Below are 22549 nucleotides of genomic sequence, written 5' to 3' on the forward strand. Positions count from 1 at the left end.
TAAAATAAATGCAACTTTTTTTGGATTAATAGAGAAAGGTGTTTAGCAGCAGAAGCAAGAATCTTGAGCTGATGCTACTTTGCATTAAGAAATCTGGGCATGGGGAGTAGATGCATAAATCAGGACTTGTCCATCTGGTAATATTAACCAAAATCATATTTATGTGGTAGCACAAACTTTCTTTTGATGCCTCTTGAAAGAGCTCCAAAGCTTGAATGAGCAGACAGGGATCCTCCTGCAGTCCCAGGACTTGCCATGCTTAGTATTATTTTATGGAGCATCCTGGTATACCTGAGGCTACTGGAAGAGATAGGAGGTATGGACATGGTCAGGTTATCAGTGGAGCCCCTCCTGTGCTACCCCTGAATCTTCCTGTTTAGGAGGCTGTCAAGGGAAGCTCCAGTGACAACCCAAATTTCCTCTCCTTCTGACAAAGATATTGGTGCCCTCAGGCCCATTGAAAGCTGTGGTACAGCACGGAGCAAAAAAATTGCAATAAGTTACTGCTTGAATTGCTGTTTTGGCACTTTGCAAAAAATATGCAGGTTTTGGGTTGCAGTTTGGGAACTTGACCTCTAAAAGGTTCGCCATCACTGTTCTAGGGTTTCCGTTAACCCTTTAGATGACAGGGGTAGCACAAACCTTCTTTTGATGCCTCTTCAAAGAGCTCCAAAGCTTGAATGAGCAGTGAGACTTCTGTTACAGCAGAACCTGGCCCTTTATGATGTCATAGCCTCAGTTTCCAAGGAGCTTAACTGTGACACGTGCAGTGTTCCATGTTCTGCAAGTTAGCCTCACGGTTTCTTCTGATGGAATCCAATTCAAATCTTTTCCTCTGGGGACGCCATTTTCAATCTCCATTGCCAAACTTCTCTGGCACACAAATGGCACTTGCAAGGACCTAAAGAGAAGACAACTGCCTACAAGGTAAAAAGATTAAGTACTCACCAGGGTACAGCCATATCTTTTAATGCTTTTTTATGTTTATATTTGAGTTTGCATAACTCATAACTACATTGACCTTGATGCTGCCGATGTTGCTAAAAACTTGTGGAATTTTCCTAAAATGTTATACAAATGAAGCTTGGATAACCCTACTTAAAAAGGATCCATCTTAGGGCAAGAGAGGAAAATAGGACAATTAGTTGGATGAAGGGAACTAAATGCACTTCATGAAGGAGGTCTTACATCCAGGTACATGCTTGTACCAACTATATTGGTTTCATTCCAATAAAATAAATGCAACTTTTTTTGGATTAATAGAGAAAGGTGTTTAGCAGCAGAAGCAAGAATCTTGGGCTGATGCTACTTTGCATTAAGAAATCTGGGCATGGGGAGTAGATGCATAAATCAGGACTTGTCCATCTGGTAATATTAACCAAAATCATATTTATGTGGTAGCACAAACTTTCTTTTGATGCCTCTTGAAAGAGCTCCAAAGCTTGAATGAGCAGACAGGGATCATCCTGCAGTCCCAGGACTTGCCATGCTTAGTATTATTTTATGGAGCATCCTGGTATACCTGAGGCTACTGGAAGAGAGAGGAGGTATGGACATGGTCAGGTTATCAGTGGAGCCCCTCCTGTGCTACCCCTGAATCTTCCTGTTTAGGAGGCTGTCAAGGGAAGCTCCAGTGACAACCCAAATTTCCTCTCCTTCTGACAAAGATATTGGTGCCCTCAGGCCCATTGAAAGCTGTGGTACAGCACGGAGCAAGAAAATTGCAATAAGTTACTGCTTGAATTGCTGTTTTGGCACTTTGCAAAAAATATGCAGGTTTTGGGTTGCAGTTTGGGAACTTGACCTCTAAAAGGTTCGCCATCACTGTTCTAGGGTTTCCGTTAACCCTTTAGATGACAGGGGTAGCACAAACCTTCTTTTGATGCCTCTTCAAAGAGCTCCAAAGCTTGAATGAGCAGTGAGACTTCTGTCACAGCAGAACCTGGCCCTTTATGATGTCATAGCCCTAGTTTCCAAGGAGCTTAACTGTGACACGTGCAGTGTTCCATGTTCTGCAAGTTAGCCTCACGGTTTCTTCTGATGGAATCCAATTCAAATCTTTTCCTCTGGGGACGCCATTTTCAATCTCCATTGCCAAACTTCTCTGGCACACAAATGGCATTTGCAAGGACCTAAAGAGAAGACAACTGCCTACAAGGTAAAAAGATTAAGTACTCACCAGGGTACAGCCATATCTTTTAATGTTTTTTTATGTTTATTTTTGAGTTTGCATAACTCATAACTACATTGACCTTGATGCTGCCGATGTTGCTAAAAACTTGTGGAATTTTCCTAAAATGTTATACAAATGAAGCTTGGATAACCCTACTTAAAAAGGATCCATCTTAGGGCAAGAGAGGAAAATAGGACAATTAGTTGGATGAAGGGAACTAAATGCACTTCATGAAGGAGGTCTTACATCCAGGTACATGCTTGTACCAACTATATTGGTTTCATTCCAATAAAATAAATGCAACTTTTTTTGGATTAATAGAGAAAGGTGTTTAGCAGCAGAAGCAAGAATCTTGAGCTGATGCTACTTTGCATTAAGAAATCTGGGCATGGGGAGTAGATGCATAAATCAGGACTTGTCCATCTGGTAATATTAACCAAAATCATATTTATGTGGTAGCACAAACTTTCTTTTGATGCCTCTTGAAAGAGCTCCAAAGCTTGAATGAGCAGACAGGGATCCTCCTGCAGTCCCAGGACTTGCCATGCTTAGTATTATTTTATGGAGCATCCTGGTATACCTGAGGCTACTGGAAGAGATAGGAGGTATGGACATGGTCAGGTTATCAGTGGAGCCCCTCCTGTGCTACCCCTGAATCTTCCTGTTTAGGAGGCTGTCAAGGGAAGCTCCAGTGACAACCCAAATTTCCTCTCCTTCTGACAAAGATATTGGTGCCCTCAGGCCCATTGAAAGCTGTGGTACAGCACGGAGCAAAAAAATTGCAATAAGTTACTGCTTGAATTGCTGTTTTGGCACTTTGCAAAAAATATGCAGGTTTTGGGTTGCAGTTTGGGAACTTGACCTCTAAAAGGTTCGCCATCACTGTTCTAGGGTTTCCGTTAACCCTTTAGATGACAGGGGTAGCACAAACCTTCTTTTGATGCCTCTTCAAAGAGCTCCAAAGCTTGAATGAGCAGTGAGACTTCTGTTACAGCAGAACCTGGCCCTTTATGATGTCATAGCCTCAGTTTCCAAGGAGCTTAACTGTGACACGTGCAGTGTTCCATGTTCTGCAAGTTAGCCTCACGGTTTCTTCTGATGGAATCCAATTCAAATCTTTTCCTCTGGGGACGCCATTTTCAATCTCCATTGCCAAACTTCTCTGGCACACAAATGGCACTTGCAAGGACCTAAAGAGAAGACAACTGCCTACAAGGTAAAAAGATTAAGTACTCACCAGGGTACAGCCATATCTTTTAATGCTTTTTTATGTTTATATTTGAGTTTGCATAACTCATAACTACATTGACCTTGATGCTGCCGATGTTGCTAAAAACTTGTGGAATTTTCCTAAAATGTTATACAAATGAAGCTTGGATAACCCTACTTAAAAAGGATCCATCTTAGGGCAAGAGAGGAAAATAGGACAATTAGTTGGATGAAGGGAACTAAATGCACTTCATGAAGGAGGTCTTACATCCAGGTACATGCTTGTACCAACTATATTGGTTTCATTCCAATAAAATAAATGCAACTTTTTTTGGATTAATAGAGAAAGGTGTTTAGCAGCAGAAGCAAGAATCTTGGGCTGATGCTACTTTGCATTAAGAAATCTGGGCATGGGGAGTAGATGCATAAATCAGGACTTGTCCATCTGGTAATATTAACCAAAATCATATTTATGTGGTAGCACAAACTTTCTTTTGATGCCTCTTGAAAGAGCTCCAAAGCTTGAATGAGCAGACAGGGATCATCCTGCAGTCCCAGGACTTGCCATGCTTAGTATTATTTTATGGAGCATCCTGGTATACCTGAGGCTACTGGAAGAGAGAGGAGGTATGGACATGGTCAGGTTATCAGTGGAGCCCCTCCTGTGCTACCCCTGAATCTTCCTGTTTAGGAGGCTGTCAAGGGAAGCTCCAGTGACAACCCAAATTTCCTCTCCTTCTGACAAAGATATTGGTGCCCTCAGGCCCATTGAAAGCTGTGGTACAGCACGGAGCAAGAAAATTGCAATAAGTTACTGCTTGAATTGCTGTTTTGGCACTTTGCAAAAAATATGCAGGTTTTGGGTTGCAGTTTGGGAACTTGACCTCTAAAAGGTTCGCCATCACTGTTCTAGGGTTTCCGTTAACCCTTTAGATGACAGGGGTAGCACAAACCTTCTTTTGATGCCTCTTCAAAGAGCTCCAAAGCTTGAATGAGCAGTGAGACTTCTGTCACAGCAGAACCTGGCCCTTTATGATGTCATAGCCCTAGTTTCCAAGGAGCTTAACTGTGACACGTGCAGTGTTCCATGTTCTGCAAGTTAGCCTCACGGTTTCTTCTGATGGAATCCAATTCAAATCTTTTCCTCTGGGGACGCCATTTTCAATCTCCATTGCCAAACTTCTCTGGCACACAAATGGCATTTGCAAGGACCTAAAGAGAAGACAACTGCCTACAAGGTAAAAAGATTAAGTACTCACCAGGGTACAGCCATATCTTTTAATGTTTTTTTATGTTTATTTTTGAGTTTGCATAACTCATAACTACATTGACCTTGATGCTGCCGATGTTGCTAAAAACTTGTGGAATTTTCCTAAAATGTTATACAAATGAAGCTTGGATAACCCTACTTAAAAAGGATCCATCTTAGGGCAAGAGAGGAAAATAGGACAATTAGTTGGATGAAGGGAACTAAATGCACTTCATGAAGGAGGTCTTACATCCAGGTACATGCTTGTACCAACTATATTGGTTTCATTCCAATAAAATAAATGCAACTTTTTTTGGATTAATAGAGAAAGGTGTTTAGCAGCAGAAGCAAGAATCTTGAGCTGATGCTACTTTGCATTAAGAAATCTGGGCATGGGGAGTAGATGCATAAATCAGGACTTGTCCATCTGGTAATATTAACCAAAATCATATTTATGTGGTAGCACAAACTTTCTTTTGATGCCTCTTGAAAGAGCTCCAAAGCTTGAATGAGCAGACAGGGATCCTCCTGCAGTCCCAGGACTTGCCATGCTTAGTATTATTTTATGGAGCATCCTGGTATACCTGAGGCTACTGGAAGAGAGAGGAGGTATGGACATGGTCAGGTTATCAGTGGAGCCCCTCCTGTGCTACCCCTGAATCTTCCTGTTTAGGAGGCTGTCAAGGGAAGCTCCAGTGACAACCCAAATTTCCTCTCCTTCTGACAAAGATATTGGTGCCCTCAGGCCCATTGAAAGCTGTGGTACAGCACGGAGCAAGAAAATTGCAATAAGTTACTGCTTGAATTGCTGTTTTGGCACTTTGCAAAAAATATGCAGGTTTTGGGTTGCAGTTTGGGAACTTGACCTCTAAAAGGTTCGCCATCACTGTTCTAGGGTTTCCGTTAACCCTTTAGATGACAGGGGTAGCACAAACCTTCTTTTGATGCCTCTTCAAAGAGCTCCAAAGCTTGAATGAGCAGTGAGACTTCTGTTACAGCAGAACCTGGCCCTTTATGATGTCATAGCCTCAGTTTCCAAGGAGCTTAACTGTGACACGTGCAGTGTTCCATGTTCTGCAAGTTAGCCTCACGGTTTCTTCTGATGGAATCCAATTCAAATCTTTTCCTCTGGGGACGCCATTTTCAATCTCCATTGCCAAACTTCTCTGGCACACAAATGGCACTTGCAAGGACCTAAAGAGAAGACAACTGCCTACAAGGTAAAAAGATTAAGTACTCACCAGGGTACAGCCATATCTTTTAATGCTTTTTTATGTTTATATTTGAGTTTGCATAACTCATAACTACATTGACCTTGATGCTGCCGATGTTGCTAAAAACTTGTGGAATTTTCCTAAAATGTTATACAAATGAAGCTTGGATAACCCTACTTAAAAAGGATCCATCTTAGGGCAAGAGAGGAAAATAGGACAATTAGTTGGATGAAGGGAACTAAATGCACTTCATGAAGGAGGTCTTACATCCAGGTACATGCTTGTACCAACTATATTGGTTTCATTCCAATAAAATAAATGCAACTTTTTTTGGATTAATAGAGAAAGGTGTTTAGCAGCAGAAGCAAGAATCTTGGGCTGATGCTACTTTGCATTAAGAAATCTGGGCATGGGGAGTAGATGCATAAATCAGGACTTGTCCATCTGGTAATATGAACCAAAATCATATTTATGTGGTAGCACAAACTTTCTTTTGATGCCTCTTGAAAGAGCTCCAAAGCTTGAATGAGCAGACAGGGATCATCCTGCAGTCCCAGGACTTGCCATGCTTAGTATTATTTTATGGAGCATCCTGGTATACCTGAGGCTACTGGAAGAGAGAGGAGGTATGGACATGGTCAGGTTATCAGTGGAGCCCCTCCTGTGCTACCCCTGAATCTTCCTGTTTAGGAGGCTGTCAAGGGAAGCTCCAGTGACAACCCAAATTTCCTCTCCTTCTGACAAAGATATTGGTGCCCTCAGGCCCATTGAAAGCTGTGGTACAGCACGGAGCAAGAAAATTGCAATAAGTTACTGCTTGAATTGCTGTTTTGGCACTTTGCAAAAAATATGCAGGTTTTGGGTTGCAGTTTGGGAACTTGACCTCTAAAAGGTTCGCCATCACTGTTCTAGGGTTTCCGTTAACCCTTTAGATGACAGGGGTAGCACAAACCTTCTTTTGATGCCTCTTCAAAGAGCTCCAAAGCTTGAATGAGCAGTGAGACTTCTGTCACAGCAGAACCTGGCCCTTTATGATGTCATAGCCCTAGTTTCCAAGGAGCTTAACTGTGACACGTGCAGTGTTCCATGTTCTGCAAGTTAGCCTCACGGTTTCTTCTGATGGAATCCAATTCAAATCTTTTCCTCTGGGGACGCCATTTTCAATCTCCATTGCCAAACTTCTCTGGCACACAAATGGCATTTGCAAGGACCTAAAGAGAAGACAACTGCCTACAAGGTATAAAGATTAAGTACTCACCAGGGTACAGCCATATCTTTTAATGTTTTTTTATGTTTATTTTTGAGTTTGCATAACTCATAACTACATTGACCTTGATGCTGCCGATGTTGCTAAAAACTTGTGGAATTTTCCTAAAATGTTATACAAATGAAGCTTGGATAACCCTACTTAAAAAGGATCCATCTTAGGGCAAGAGAGGAAAATAGGACAATTAGTTGGATGAAGGGAACTAAATGCACTTCATGAAGGAGGTCTTACATCCAGGTACATGCTTGTACCAACTATATTGGTTTCATTCCAATAAAATAAATGCAACTTTTTTTGGATTAATAGAGAAAGGTGTTTAGCAGCAGAAGCAAGAATCTTGGGCTGATGCTACTTTGCATTAAGAAATCTGGGCATGGGGAGTAGATGCATAAATCAGGACTTGTCCATCTGGTAATATTAACCAAAATCATATTTATGTGGTAGCACAAACTTTCTTTTGATGCCTCTTGAAAGAGCTCCAAAGCTTGAATGAGCACACAGGGATCATCCTGCAGTCCCAGGACTTGCCATGCTTAGTATTATTTTATGGAGCATCCTGGTATACCTGAGGCTACTGGAAGAGAGAGGAGGTATGGACATGGTCAGGTTATCAGTGGAGCCCCTCCTGTGCTACCCCTGAATCTTCCTGTTTAGGAGGCTGTCAAGGGAAGCTCCAGTGACAACCCAAATTTCCTCTCCTTCTGACAAAGATATTGGTGCCCTCAGGCCCATTGAAAGCTGTGGTACAGCACGGAGCAAGAAAATTGCAATAAGTTACTGCTTGAATTGCTGTTTTGGCACTTTGCAAAAAATATGCAGGTTTTGGGTTGCAGTTTGGGAACTTGACCTCTAAAAGGTTCGCCATCACTGTTCTAGGGTTTCCGTTAACCCTTTATATGACAAGGGTAGCACAAACCTTCTTTTGATGCCTCTTCAAAGAGCTCCAAAGCTTGAATGAGCAGTGAGACTTCTGTTACAGCAGAACCTGGCCCTTTATGATGTCATAGCCCCAGTTTCCAAGGAGCTTAACTGTGACACGTGCAGTGTTCCATGTTCTGCAAGTTAGCCTCACGGTTTCTTCTGATGGAATCCAATTCAAATCTTTTCCTCTGGGGACGCCATTTTCAATCTCCATTGCCAAACTTCTCTGGCACACAAATGGCACTTGCAAGGACCTAAAGAGAAGACAACTGCCTACAAGGTAAAAAGATTAAGTACTCACCAGGGTACAGCCATATCTTTTAATGCTTTTTTATGTTTATATTTGAGTTTGCATAACTCATAACTACATTGACCTTGATGCTGCCGATGTTGCTAAAAACTTGTGGAATTTTCCTAAAATGTTATACAAATGAAGCTTGGATAACCCTACTTAAAAAGGATCCATCTTAGGGCAAGAGAGGAAAATAGGACAATTAGTTGGATGAAGGGAACTAAATGCACTTCATGAAGGAGGTCTTACATCCAGGTACATGCTTGTACCAACTATATTGGTTTCATTCCAATAAAATAAATGCAACTTTTTTTGGATTAATAGAGAAAGGTGTTTAGCAGCCGAAGCAAGAATCTTGGGCTGATGCTACTTTGCATTAAGAAATCTGGGCATGGGGAGTAGATGCATAAATCAGGACTTGTCCATCTGGTAATATGAACCAAAATCATATTTATGTGGTAGCACAAACTTTCTTTTGATGCCTCTTGAAAGAGCTCCAAAGCTTGAATGAGCAGACAGGGATCATCCTGCAGTCCCAGGACTTGCCATGCTTAGTATTATTTTATGGAGCATCCTGGTATACCTGAGGCTACTGGAAGAGAGAGGAGGTATGGACATGGTCAGGTTATCAGTGGAGCCCCTCCTGTGCTACCCCTGAATCTTCCTGTTTAGGAGGCTGTCAAGGGAAGCTCCACTGACAACCCAAATTTCCTCTCCTTCTGACAAAGATATTGGTGCCCTCAGGCCCATTGAAAGCTGTGGTACAGCACGGAGCAAGAAAATTGCAATAAGTTACTGCTTGAATTGCTGTTTTGGCACTTTGCAAAAAATATGCAGGTTTTGGGTTGCAGTTTGGGAACTTGACCTCTAAAAGGTTCGCCATCACTGTTCTAGGGTTTCCGTTAACCCTTTATATGACAGGGGTAGCACAAACCTTCTTTTGATGCCTCTTCAAAGAGCTCCAAAGCTTGAATGAGCAGTGAGACTTCTGTTACAGCAGAACCTGGCCCTTTATGATGTCATAGCCCCAGTTTCCAAGGAGCTTAACTGTGACACGTGCAGTGTTCCATGTTCTGCAAGTTAGCCTCACGGTTTCTTCTGATGGAATCCAATTCAAATCTTTTCCTCTGGGGACGCCATTTTCAATCTCCATTGCCAAACTTCTCTGGCACACAAATGGCACTTGCAAGGACCTAAAGAGAAGACAACTGCCTACAAGGTAAAAAGATTAAGTACTCACCAGGGTACAGCCATATCTTTTAATGCTTTTTTATGTTTATATTTGAGTTTGCATAACTCATAACTACATTGACCTTGATGCTGCCGATGTTGCTAAAAACTTGTGGAATTTTCCTAAAATGTTATACAAATGAAGCTTGGATAACCCTACTTAAAAAGGATCCATCTTAGGGCAAGAGAGGAAAATAGGACAATTAGTTGGATGAAGGGAACTAAATGCACTTCATGAAGGAGGTCTTACATCCAGGTACATGCTTGTACCAACTATATTGGTTTCATTCCAATAAAATAAATGCAACTTTTTTTGGATTAATAGAGAAAGGTGTTTAGCAGCAGAAGCAAGAATCTTGGGCTGATGCTACTTTGCATTAAGAAATCTGGGCATGGGGAGTAGATGCATAAATCAGGACTTGTCCATCTGGTAATATGAACCAAAATCATATTTATGTGGTAGCACAAACTTTCTTTTGATGCCTCTTGAAAGAGCTCCAAAGCTTGAATGAGCAGACAGGGATCATCCTGCAGTCCCAGGACTTGCCATGCTTAGTATTATTTTATGGAGCATCCTGGTATACCTGAGGCTACTGGAAGAGAGAGGAGGTATGGACATGGTCAGGTTATCAGTGGAGCCCCTCCTGTGCTACCCCTGAATCTTCCTGTTTAGGAGGCTGTCAAGGGAAGCTCCACTGACAACCCAAATTTCCTCTCCTTTTGACAAAGATATTGGTGCCCTCAGGCCCATTGAAAGCTGTGGTACAGCACGGAGCAAGAAAATTGCAATAAGTTACTGCTTGAATTGCTGTTTTGGCACTTTGCAAAAAATATGCAGGTTTTGGGTTGCAGTTTGGGAACTTGACCTCTAAAAGGTTCGCCATCACTGTTCTAGGGTTTCCGTTAACCCTTTATATGACAGGGGTAGCACAAACCTTCTTTTGATGCCTCTTCAAAGAGCTCCAAAGCTTGAATGAGCAGTGAGACTTCTGTTACAGCAGAACCTGGCCCTTTATGATGTCATAGCCCCAGTTTCCAAGGAGCTTAACTGTGACACGTGCAGTGTTCCATGTTCTGCAAGTTAGCCTCACGGTTTCTTCTGATGGAATCCAATTCAAATCTTTTCCTCTGGGGACGCCATTTTCAATCTCCATTGCCAAACTTCTCTGGCACACAAATGGCACTTGCAAGGACCTAAAGAGAAGACAACTGCCTACAAGGTAAAAAGATTAAGTACTCACCAGGGTACAGCCATATCTTTTAATGCTTTTTTATGTTTATATTTGAGTTTGCATAACTCATAACTACATTGACCTTGATGCTGCCGATGTTGCTAAAAACTTGTGGAATTTTCCTAAAATGTTATACAAATGAAGCTTGGATAACCCTACTTAAAAAGGATCCATCTTAGGGCAAGAGAGGAAAATAGGACAATTAGTTGGATGAAGGGAACTAAATGCACTTCATGAAGGAGGTCTTACATCCAGGTACATGCTTGTACCAACTATATTGGTTTCATTCCAATAAAATAAATGCAACTTTTTTTGGATTAATAGAGAAAGGTGTTTAGCAGCAGAAGCAAGAATCTTGGGCTGATGCTACTTTGCATTAAGAAATCTGGGCATGGGGAGTAGATGCATAAATCAGGACTTGTCCATCTGGTAATATGAACCAAAATCATATTTATGTGGTAGCACAAACTTTCTTTTGATGCCTCTTGAAAGAGCTCCAAAGCTTGAATGAGCAGACAGGGATCATCCTGCAGTCCCAGGACTTGCCATGCTTAGTATTATTTTATGGAGCATCCTGGTATACCTGAGGCTACTGGAAGAGAGAGGAGGTATGGACATGGTCAGGTTATCAGTGGAGCCCCTCCTGTGCTACCCCTGAATCTTCCTGTTTAGGAGGCTGTCAAGGGAAGCTCCAGTGACAACCCAAATTTCCTCTCCTTCTGACAAAGATATTGGTGCCCTCAGGCCCATTGAAAGCTGTGGTACAGCACGGAGCAAGAAAATTGCAATAAGTTACTGCTTGAATTACTGTTTTGGCACTTTGCAAAAAATATGCAGGTTTTGGGTTGCAGTTTGGGAACTTGACCTCTAAAAGGTTCGCCATCACTGTTCTAGGGTTTCCGTTAACCCTTTAGATGACAGGGGTAGCACAAACCTTCTTTTGATGCCTCTTCAAAGAGCTCCAAAGCTTGAATGAGCAGTGAGACTTCTGTCACAGCAGAACCTGGCCCTTTATGATGTCATAGCCCTAGTTTCCAAGGAGCTTAACTGTGACACGTGCAGTGTTCCATGTTCTGCAAGTTAGCCTCACGGTTTCTTCTGATGGAATCCAATTCAAATCTTTTCCTCTGGGGACGCCATTTTCAATCTCCATTGCCAAACTTCTCTGGCACACAAATGGCATTTGCAAGGACCTAAAGAGAAGACAACTGCCTACAAGGTATAAAGATTAAGTACTCACCAGGGTACAGCCATATCTTTTAATGTTTTTTTATGTTTATTTTTGAGTTTGCATAACTCATAACTACATTGACCTTGATGCTGCCGATGTTGCTAAAAACTTGTGGAATTTTCCTAAAATGTTATACAAATGAAGCTTGGATAACCCTACTTAAAAAGGATCCATCTTAGGGCAAGAGAGGAAAATAGGACAATTAGTTGGATGAAGGGAACTAAATGCACTTCATGAAGGAGGTCTTACATCCAGGTACATGCTTGTACCAACTATATTGGTTTCATTCCAATAAAATAAATGCAACTTTTTTTGGATTAATAGAGAAAGGTGTTTAGCAGCAGAAGCAAGAATCTTGGGCTGATGCTACTTTGCATTAAGAAATCTGGGCATGGGGAGTAGATGCATAAATCAGGACTTGTCCATCTGGTAATATTAACCAAAATCATATTTATGTGGTAGCACAAACTTTCTTTTGATGCCTCTTGAAAGAGCTCCAAAGCTTGAATGAGCACACAGGGATCATCCTGCAGTCCCAGGACTTGCCATGCTTAGTATTATTTTATGGAGCATCCTGGTATACCTGATACTACTGGAAGAGAGAGGAGGTATGGACATGGTCAGGTTATCAGTGGAGCCCCTCCTGTGCTACCCCTGAATCTTCCTGTTTAGGAGGCTGTCAAGGGAAGCTCCAGTGACAACCCAAATTTCCTCTCCTTCTGACAAAGATATTGGTGCCCTCAGGCCCATTGAAAGCTGTGGTACAGCACGGAGCAAGAAAATTGCAATAAGTTACTGCTTGAATTGCTGTTTTGGCACTTTGCAAAAAATATGCAGGTTTTGGGTTGCAGTTTGGGAACTTGACCTCTAAAAGGTTCGCCATCACTGTTCTAGGGTTTCCGTTAACCCTTTATATGACAAGGGTAGCACAAACCTTCTTTTGATGCCTCTTCAAAGAGCTCCAAAGCTTGAATGAGCAGTGAGACTTCTGTTACAGCAGAACCTGGCCCTTTATGATGTCATAGCCCCAGTTTCCAAGGAGCTTAACTGTGACACGTGCAGTGTTCCATGTTCTGCAAGTTAGCCTCACGGTTTCTTCTGATGGAATCCAATTCAAATCTTTTCCTCTGGGGACGCCATTTTCAATCTCCATTGCCAAACTTCTCTGGCACACAAATGGCACTTGCAAGGACCTAAAGAGAAGACAACTGCCTACAAGGTAAAAAGATTAAGTACTCACCAGGGTACAGCCATATCTTTTAATGCTTTTTTATGTTTATATTTGAGTTTGCATAACTCATAACTACATTGACCTTGATGCTGCCGATGTTGCTAAAAACTTGTGGAATTTTCCTAAAATGTTATACAAATGAAGCTTGGATAACCCTACTTAAAAAGGATCCATCTTAGGGCAAGAGAGGAAAATAGGACAATTAGTTGGATGAAGGGAACTAAATGCACTTCATGAAGGAGGTCTTACATCCAGGTACATGCTTGTACCAACTATATTGGTTTCATTCCAATAAAATAAATGCAACTTTTTTTGGATTAATAGAGAAAGGTGTTTAGCAGCCGAAGCAAGAATCTTGGGCTGATGCTACTTTGCATTAAGAAATCTGGGCATGGGGAGTAGATGCATAAATCAGGACTTGTCCATCTGGTAATATGAACCAAAATCATATTTATGTGGTAGCACAAACTTTCTTTTGATGCCTCTTGAAAGAGCTCCAAAGCTTGAATGAGCAGACAGGGATCATCCTGCGGTCCCAGGACTTGCCATGCTTAGTATTATTTTATGGAGCATCCTGGTATACCTGAGGCTACTGGAAGAGAGAGGAGGTATGGACATGGTCAGGTTATCAGTGGAGCCCCTCCTGTGCTACCCCTGAATCTTCCTGTTTAGGAGGCTGTCAAGGGAAGCTCCACTGACAACCCAAATTTCCTCTCCTTCTGACAAAGATATTGGTGCCCTCAGGCCCATTGAAAGCTGTGGTACAGCACGGAGCAAGAAAATTGCAATAAGTTACTGCTTGAATTGCTGTTTTGGCACTTTGCAAAAAATATGCAGGTTTTGGGTTGCAGTTTGGGAACTTGACCTCTAAAAGGTTCGCCATCACTGTTCTAGGGTTTCCGTTAACCCTTTAGATGACAGGGGTAGCACAAACCTTCTTTTGATGCCTCTTCAAAGAGCTCCAAAGCTTGAATGAGCAGTGAGACTTCTGTTACAGCAGAACCTGGCCCTTTATGATGTCATAGCCCCAGTTTCCAAGGAGCTTAACTGTGACACGTGCAGTGTTCCATGTTCTGCAAGTTAGCCTCACGGTTTCTTCTGATGGAATCCAATTCAAATCTTTTCCTCTGGGGACGCCATTTTCAATCTCCATTGCCAAACTTCTCTGGCACACAAATGGCACTTGCAAGGACCTAAAGAGAAGACAACTGCCTACAAGGTAAAAAGATTAAGTACTCACCAGGGTACAGCCATATCTTTTAATGCTTTTTTATGTTTATATTTGAGTTTGCATAACTCATAACTACATTGACCTTGATGCTGCCGATGTTGCTAAAAACTTGTGGAATTTTCCTAAAATGTTATACAAATGAAGCTTGGATAACCCTACTTAAAAAGGATCCATCTTAGGGCAAGAGAGGAAAATAGGACAATTAGTTGGATGAAGGGAACTAAATGCACTTCATGAAGGAGGTCTTACATCCAGGTACATGCTTGTACCAACTATATTGGTTTCATTCCAATAAAATAAATGCAACTTTTTTTGGATTAATAGAGAAAGGTGTTTAGCAGCAGAAGCAAGAATCTTGGGCTGATGCTACTTTGCATTAAGAAATCTGGGCATGGGGAGTAGATGCATAAATCAGGACTTGTCCATCTGGTAATATGAACCAAAATCATATTTATGTGGTAGCACAAACTTTCTTTTGATGCCTCTTGAAAGAGCTCCAAAGCTTGAATGAGCAGACAGGGATCATCCTGCAGTCCCAGGACTTGCCATGCTTAGTATTATTTTATGGAGCATCCTGGTATACCTGAGGCTACTGGAAGAGAGAGGAGGTATGGACATGGTCAGGTTATCAGTGGAGCCCCTCCTGTGCTACCCCTGAATCTTCCTGTTTAGGAGGCTGTCAAGGGAAGCTCCAGTGACAACCCAAATTTCCTCTCCTTCTGACAAAGATATTGGTGCCCTCAGGCCCATTGAAAGCTGTGGTACAGCACGGAGCAAGAAAATTGCAATAAGTTACTGCTTGAATTGCTGTTTTGGCACTTTGCAAAAAATATGCAGGTTTTGGGTTGCAGTTTGGGAACTTGACCTCTAAAAGGTTCGCCATCACTGTTCTAGGGTTTCCGTTAACCCTTTAGATGACAGGGGTAGCACAAACCTTCTTTTGATGCCTCTTCAAAGAGCTCCAAAGCTTGAATGAGCAGTGAGACTTCTGTCACAGCAGAACCTGGCCCTTTATGATGTCATAGCCCCAGTTTCCAAGGAGCTTAACTGTGACACGTGCAGTGTTCCATGTTCTGCAAGTTAGCCTCACGGTTTCTTCTGATGGAATCCAATTCAAATCTTTTCCTCTGGGGACGCCATTTTCAATCTCCATTGCCAAACTTCTCTGGCACACAAATGGCACTTGCAAGGACCTAAAGAGAAGACAACTGCATACAAGGTAAAAAGATTAAGTACTCACCAGGGTACAGCCATATCTTTTAATGTTTTTTTATGTTTATTTTTGAGTTTGCATAACTCATAACTACATTGACCTTGATGCTGCCGATGTTGCTAAAAACTTGTGGAATTTTCCTAAAATGTTATACAAATGAAGCTTGGATAACCCTACTTAAAAAGGATCCATCTTAGGGCAAGAGAGGAAAATAGGACAATTAGTTGGATGAAGGGAACTAAATGCACTTCATGAAGGAGGTCTTACATCCAGGTACATGCTTGTACCAACTATATTGGTTTCATTCCAATAAAATAAATGCAACTTTTTTTGGATTAATAGAGAAAGGTGTTTAGCAGCAGAAGCAAGAATCTTGGGCTGATGCTACTTTGCATTAAGAAATCTGGGCATGGGGAGTAGATGCATAAATCAGGACTTGTCCATCTGGTAATATGAACCAAAATTATATTTATGTGGTAGCACAAACTTTCTTTTGATGCCTCTTGAAAGAGCTCCAAAGCTTGAATGAGCAGACAGGGATCATCCTGCAGTCCCAGGACTTGCCATGCTTAGTATTATTTTATGGAGCATCCTGGTATACCTGAGGCTACTGGAAGAGAGAGGAGGTATGGACATGGTCAGGTTATCAGTGGAGCCCCTCCTGTGCTACCACTGAATCTTCCTGTTTAGGAGGCTGTCAAGGGAAGATCCAGTGACAACCCAAATTTCCTCTCCTTCTGACAAAGATATTGGTGCCCTCAGGCCCATTGAAAGCTGTGGTACAGCACGGAGCAAGAAAATTGCAATAAGTTACTGCTTGAATTGCTGTTTTGGCACTTTGCAAAAAATATGCAGGTTTTGGGTTGCAGTTTGGGAACTTGACCTCTAAAAGGTTCGCCATCACTGTTCTAGGGTTTCCGTTAACCCTTTAGATGACAGGGGTAGCACAAACCTTCTTTTGATGCCTCTCAAAGAGCTCCAAAGCTTGAATGAGCAGTGAGACTTCTGTCACAGCAGAACCTGGCCCTTTATGATGTCATAGCCCTAGTTTCCAAGGAGCTTAACTGTGACACGTGCAGTGTTCCATGTTCTGCAAGTTAGCCTCACGGTTTCTTCTGATGGAATCCAATTCAAATCTTTTCCTCTGGGGACGCCATTTTCAATCTCTATTGCCAAACTTCTCTGGCACACAAATGGCATTTGCAAGGACCTAAAGAGAAGACAACTGCCTACAAGGTAAAAAGATTAAGTACTCACCAGGGTACAGCCATATCTTTTAATGTTTTTTTATGTTTATTTTTGAGTTTGCATAACTCATAACTACATTGACCTTGATGCTGCCGATGTTGCTAAAAACTTGTGGAATTTTCCTAAAATGTTATACAAATGAAGCTTGGATAACCCTACTTAAAAAGGATCCATCTTAGGGCAAGAGAGGAAAATAGGACAATTAGTTGGATGAAGGGAACTAAATGCACTTCATGAAGGAGGTCTTACATCCAGGTACATGCTTGTACCAACTATATTGGTTTCATTCCAATAAAATAAATGCAACTTTTTTTGGATTAATAGAGAAAGGTGTTTAGCAGCAGAAGCAAGAATCTTGAGCTGATGCTACTTTGCATTAAGAAATCTGGGCATGGGGAGTAGATGCATAAATCAGGACTTGTCCATCTGGTAATATTAACCAAAATCATATTTATGTGGTAGCACAAACTTTCTTTTGATGCCTCTTGAAAGAGCTCCAAAGCTTGAATGAGCAGACAGGGATCCTCCTGCAGTCCCAGGACTTGCCATGCTTAGTATTATTTTATGGAGCATCCTGGTATACCTGAGGCTACTGGAAGAGAGAGGAGGTATGGACATGGTCAGGTTATCAGTGGAGCCCCTCCTGTGCTACCCCTGAATCTTCCTGTTTAGGAGGCTGTCAAGGGAAGCTCCAGTGACAACCCAAATTTCCTCTCCTTCTGACAAAGATATTGGTGCCCTCAGGCCCATTGAAAGCTGTGGTACAGCACGGAGCAAGAAAATTGCAATAAGTTACTGCTTGAATTGCTGTTTTGGCACTTTGCAAAAAATATGCAGGTTTTGGGTTGCAGTTTGGGAACTTGACCTCTAAAAGGTTCGCCATCACTGTTCTAGGGTTTCCGTTAACCCTTTATATGACAGGGGTAGCACAAACCTTCTTTTGATGCCTCTTCAAAGAGCTCCAAAGCTTGAATGAGCAGTGAGACTTCTGTTACAGCAGAACCTGGCCCTTTATGATGTCATAGCCTCAGTTTCCAAGGAGCTTAACTGTGACACGTGCAGTGTTCCATGTTCTGCAAGTTAGCCTCACGGTTTCTTCTGATGGAATCCAATTCAAATCTTTTCCTCTGGGGACGCCATTTTCAATCTCCATTGCCAAACTTCTCTGGCACACAAATGGCACTTGCAAGGACCTAAAGAGAAGACAACTGCCTACAAGGTAAAAAGATTAAGTACTCACCAGGGTACAGCCATATCTTTTAATGCTTTTTTATGTTTATATTTGAGTTTGCATAACTCATAACTACATTGACCTTGATGCTGCCGATGTTGCTAAAAACTTGTGGAATTTTCCTAAAATGTTATACAAATGAAGCTTGGATAACCCTACTTAAAAAGGATCCATCTTAGGGCAAGAGAGGAAAATAGGACAATTAGTTGGATGAAGGGAACTAAATGCACTTCATGAAGGAGGTCTTACATCCAGGTACATGCTTGTACCAACTATATTGGTTTCATTCCAATAAAATAAATGCAACTTTTTTTGGATTAATAGAGAAAGGTGTTTAGCAGCAGAAGCAAGAATCTTGGGCTGATGCTACTTTGCATTAAGAAATCTGGGCATGGGGAGTAGATGCATAAATCAGGACTTGTCCATCTGGTAATATGAACCAAAATCATATTTATGTGGTAGCACAAACTTTCTTTTGATGCCTCTTGAAAGAGCTCCAAAGCTTGAATGAGCAGACAGGGATCATCCTGCAGTCCCAGGACTTGCCATGCTTAGTATTATTTTATGGAGCATCCTGGTATACCTGAGGCTACTGGAAGAGAGAGGAGGTATGGACATGGTCAGGTTATCAGTGGAGCCCCTCCTGTGCTACCCCTGAATCTTCCTGTTTAGGAGGCTGTCAAGGGAAGCTCCAGTGACAACCCAAATTTCCTCTCCTTCTGACAAAGATATTGGTGCCCTCAGGCCCATTGAAAGCTGTGGTACAGCACGGAGCAAGAAAATTGCAATAAGTTACTGCTTGAATTGCTGTTTTGGCACTTTGCAAAAAATATGCAGGTTTTGGGTTGCAGTTTGGGAACTTGACCTCTAAAAGGTTCGCCATCACTGTTCTAGGGTTTCCGTTAACCCTTTAGATGACAGGGGTAGCACAAACCTTCTTTTGATGCCTCTTCAAAGAGCTCCAAAGCTTGAATGAGCAGTGAGACTTCTGTCACAGCAGAACCTGGCCCTTTATGATGTCATAGCCCTAGTTTCCAAGGAGCTTAACTGTGACACGTGCAGTGTTCCATGTTCTGCAAGTTAGCCTCACGGTTTCTTCTGATGGAATCCAATTCAAATCTTTTCCTCTGGGGACGCCATTTTCAATCTCCATTGCCAAACTTCTCTGGCACACAAATGGCATTTGCAAGGACCTAAAGAGAAGACAACTGCCTACAAGGTATAAAGATTAAGTACTCACCAGCCATATCTTTTAATGTTTTTTTATGTTTATTTTTGAGTTTGCATAACTCATAACTACATTGACCTTGATGCTGCCGATGTTGCTAAAAACTTGTGGAATTTTCCTAAAATGTTATACAAATGAAGCTTGGATAACCCTACTTAAAAAGGATCCATCTTAGGGCAAGAGAGGAAAATAGGACAATTAGTTGGATGAAGGGAACTAAATGCACTTCATGAAGGAGGTCTTACATCCAGGTACATGCTTGTACCAACTATATTGGTTTCATTCCAATAAAATAAATGCAACTTTTTTTGGATTAATAGAGAAAGGTGTTTAGCAGCAGAAGCAAGAATCTTGAGCTGATGCTACTTTGCATTAAGAAATCTGGGCATGGGGAGTAGATGCATAAATCAGGACTTGTCCATCTGGTAATATGAACCAAAATCATATTTATGTGGTAGCACAAACTTTCTTTTGATGCCTCTTGAAAGAGCTCCAAAGCTTGAATGAGCAGACAGGGATCATCTTGCAGTCCCAGGACTTGCCATGCTTAGTATTATTTTATGGAGCATCCTGGTATACCTGAGGCTACTGGAAGAGAGAGGAAGTATGGACATGGTCAGGTTATCAGTGGAGCCCCTCCTGTGCTACCCCTGAATCTTCCTGTTTAGGAGGCTGTCAAGGGAAGCTCCAGTGACAACCCAAATTTCCTCTCCTTCTGACAAAGATATTGGTGCCCTCAGGCCCATTGAAAGCTGTGGTACAGCACGGAGCAAGAAAATTGCAATAAGTTACTGCTTGAATTGCTGTTTTGGCACTTTGCAAAAAATATGCAGGTTTTGGGTTGCAGTTTGGGAACTTGACCTCTAAAAGGTTCGCCATCACTGTTCTAGGGTTTCCGTTAACCCTTTAGATGACAGGGGTAGCACAAACCTTCTTTTGATGCCTCTTCAAAGAGCTCCAAAGCTTGAATGAGCAGTGAGACTTCTGTCACAGCAGAACCTGGCCCTTTATGATGTCATAGCCCTAGTTTCCAAGGAGCTTAACTGTGACACGTGCAGTGTTCCATGTTCTGCAAGTTAGCCTCACGGTTTCTTCTGATGGAATCCAATTCAAATCTTTTCCTCTGGGGACGCCATTTTCAATCTCCATTGCCAAACTTCTCTGGCACACAAATGGCATTTGCAAGGACCTAAAGAGAAGACAACTGCCTACAAGGTAAAAAGATTAAGTACTCACCAGGGTACAGCCATATCTTTTAATGTTTTTTTATGTTTATTTTTGAGTTTGCATAACTCATAACTACATTGACCTTGATGCTGCTGATGTTGCTAAAAACTTGTGGAATTTTCCTAAAATGTTATACAAATGAAGCTTGGATAACCCTACTTAAAAAGGATCCATCTTAGGGCAAGAGAGGAAAATAGGACAATTAGTTGGATGAAGGGAACTAAATGCACTTCATGAAGGAGGTCTTACATCCAGGTACATGCTTGTACCAACTATATTGGTTTCATTCCAATAAAATAAATGCAACTTTTTTTGGATTAATAGAGAAAGGTGTTTAGCAGCAGAAGCAAGAATCTTGGGCTGATGCTACTTTGCATTAAGAAATCTGGGCATGGGGAGTAGATGCCTAAATCAGGACTTGTCCATCTGGTAATATGAACCAAAATCATATTTATGTGGTAGCACAAACTTTCTTTTGATGCCTCTTGAAAGAGCTCCAAAGCTTGAATGAGCACACAGGGATCATCCTGCAGTCCCAGGACTTGCCATGCTTAGTATTATTTTATGGAGCATCCTGGTATACCTGAGGCTACTGGAAGAGAGAGGAGGTATGGACATGGTCAGGTTATCAGTGGAGCCCCTCCTGTGCTACCCCTGAATCTTCCTGTTTAGGAGGCTGTCAAGGGAAGCTCCAGTGACAACCCAAATTTCCTCTCCTTCTGACAAAGATATTGGTGCCCTCAGGCCCATTGAAAGCTGTGGTACAGCACGGAGCAAGAAAATTGCAATAAGTTACTGCTTGAATTGCTGTTTTGGCACTTTGCAAAAAATATGCAGGTTTTGGGTTGCAGTTTGGGAACTTGACCTCTAAAAGGTTCGCCATCACTGTTCTAGGGTTTCCGTTAACCCTTTAGATGACAGGGGTAGCACAAACCTTCTTTTGATGCCTCTTCAAAGAGCTCCAAAGCTTGAATGAGCAGTGAGACTTCTGTCACAGCAGAACCTGGCCCTTTATGATGTCATAGCCCTAGTTTCCAAGGAGCTTAACTGTGACACGTGCAGTGTTCCATGTTCTGCAAGTTAGCCTCACGGTTTCTTCTGATGGAATCCAATTCAAATCTTTTCCTCTGGGGACGCCATTTTCAATCTCCATTGCCAAACTTCTCTGGCACACAAATGGCATTTGCAAGGACCTAAAGAGAAGACAACTGCCTACAAGGTAAAAAGATTAAGTACTCACCAGGGTACAGCCATATCTTTTAATGTTTTTTTATGTTTATTTTTGAGTTTGCATAACTCATAACTACATTGACCTTGATGCTGCCGATGTTGCTAAAAACTTGTGGAATTTTCCTAAAATGTTATACAAATGAAGCTTGGATAACCCTACTTAAAAAGGATCCATCTTAGGGCAAGAGAGGAAAATAGGACAATTAGTTGGATGAAGGGAACTAAATGCACTTCATGAAGGAGGTCTTACATCCAGGTACATGCTTGTACCAACTATATTGGTTTTATTCCAATAAAATAAATGCAACTTTTTTTGGATTAATAGAGAAAGGTGTTTAGCAGCAGAAGCAAGAATCTTGGGCTGATGCTACTTTGCATTAAGAAATCTGGGCATGGGGAGTAGATGCATAAATCAGGACTTGTCCATCTGGTAATATGAACCAAAATCATATTTATGTGGTAGCACAAACTTTCTTTTGATGCCTCTTGAAAGAGCTCCAAAGCTTGAATGAGCAGACAGGGATCATCCTGCAGTCCCAGGACTTGCCATGCTTAGTATTATTTTATGGAGCATCCTGGTATACCTGAGGCTACTGGAAGAGAGAGGAGGTATGGACATGGTCAGGTTATCAGTGGAGCCCCTCCTGTGCTACCCCTGAATCTTCCTGTTTAGGAGGCTGTCAAGGGAAGCT

This window comes from Engystomops pustulosus, chromosome 1 (assembly GCF_040894005.1).
Source record: "Engystomops pustulosus chromosome 1, aEngPut4.maternal, whole genome shotgun sequence".
Taxonomy (NCBI): domain Eukaryota; kingdom Metazoa; phylum Chordata; class Amphibia; order Anura; family Leptodactylidae; genus Engystomops; species Engystomops pustulosus.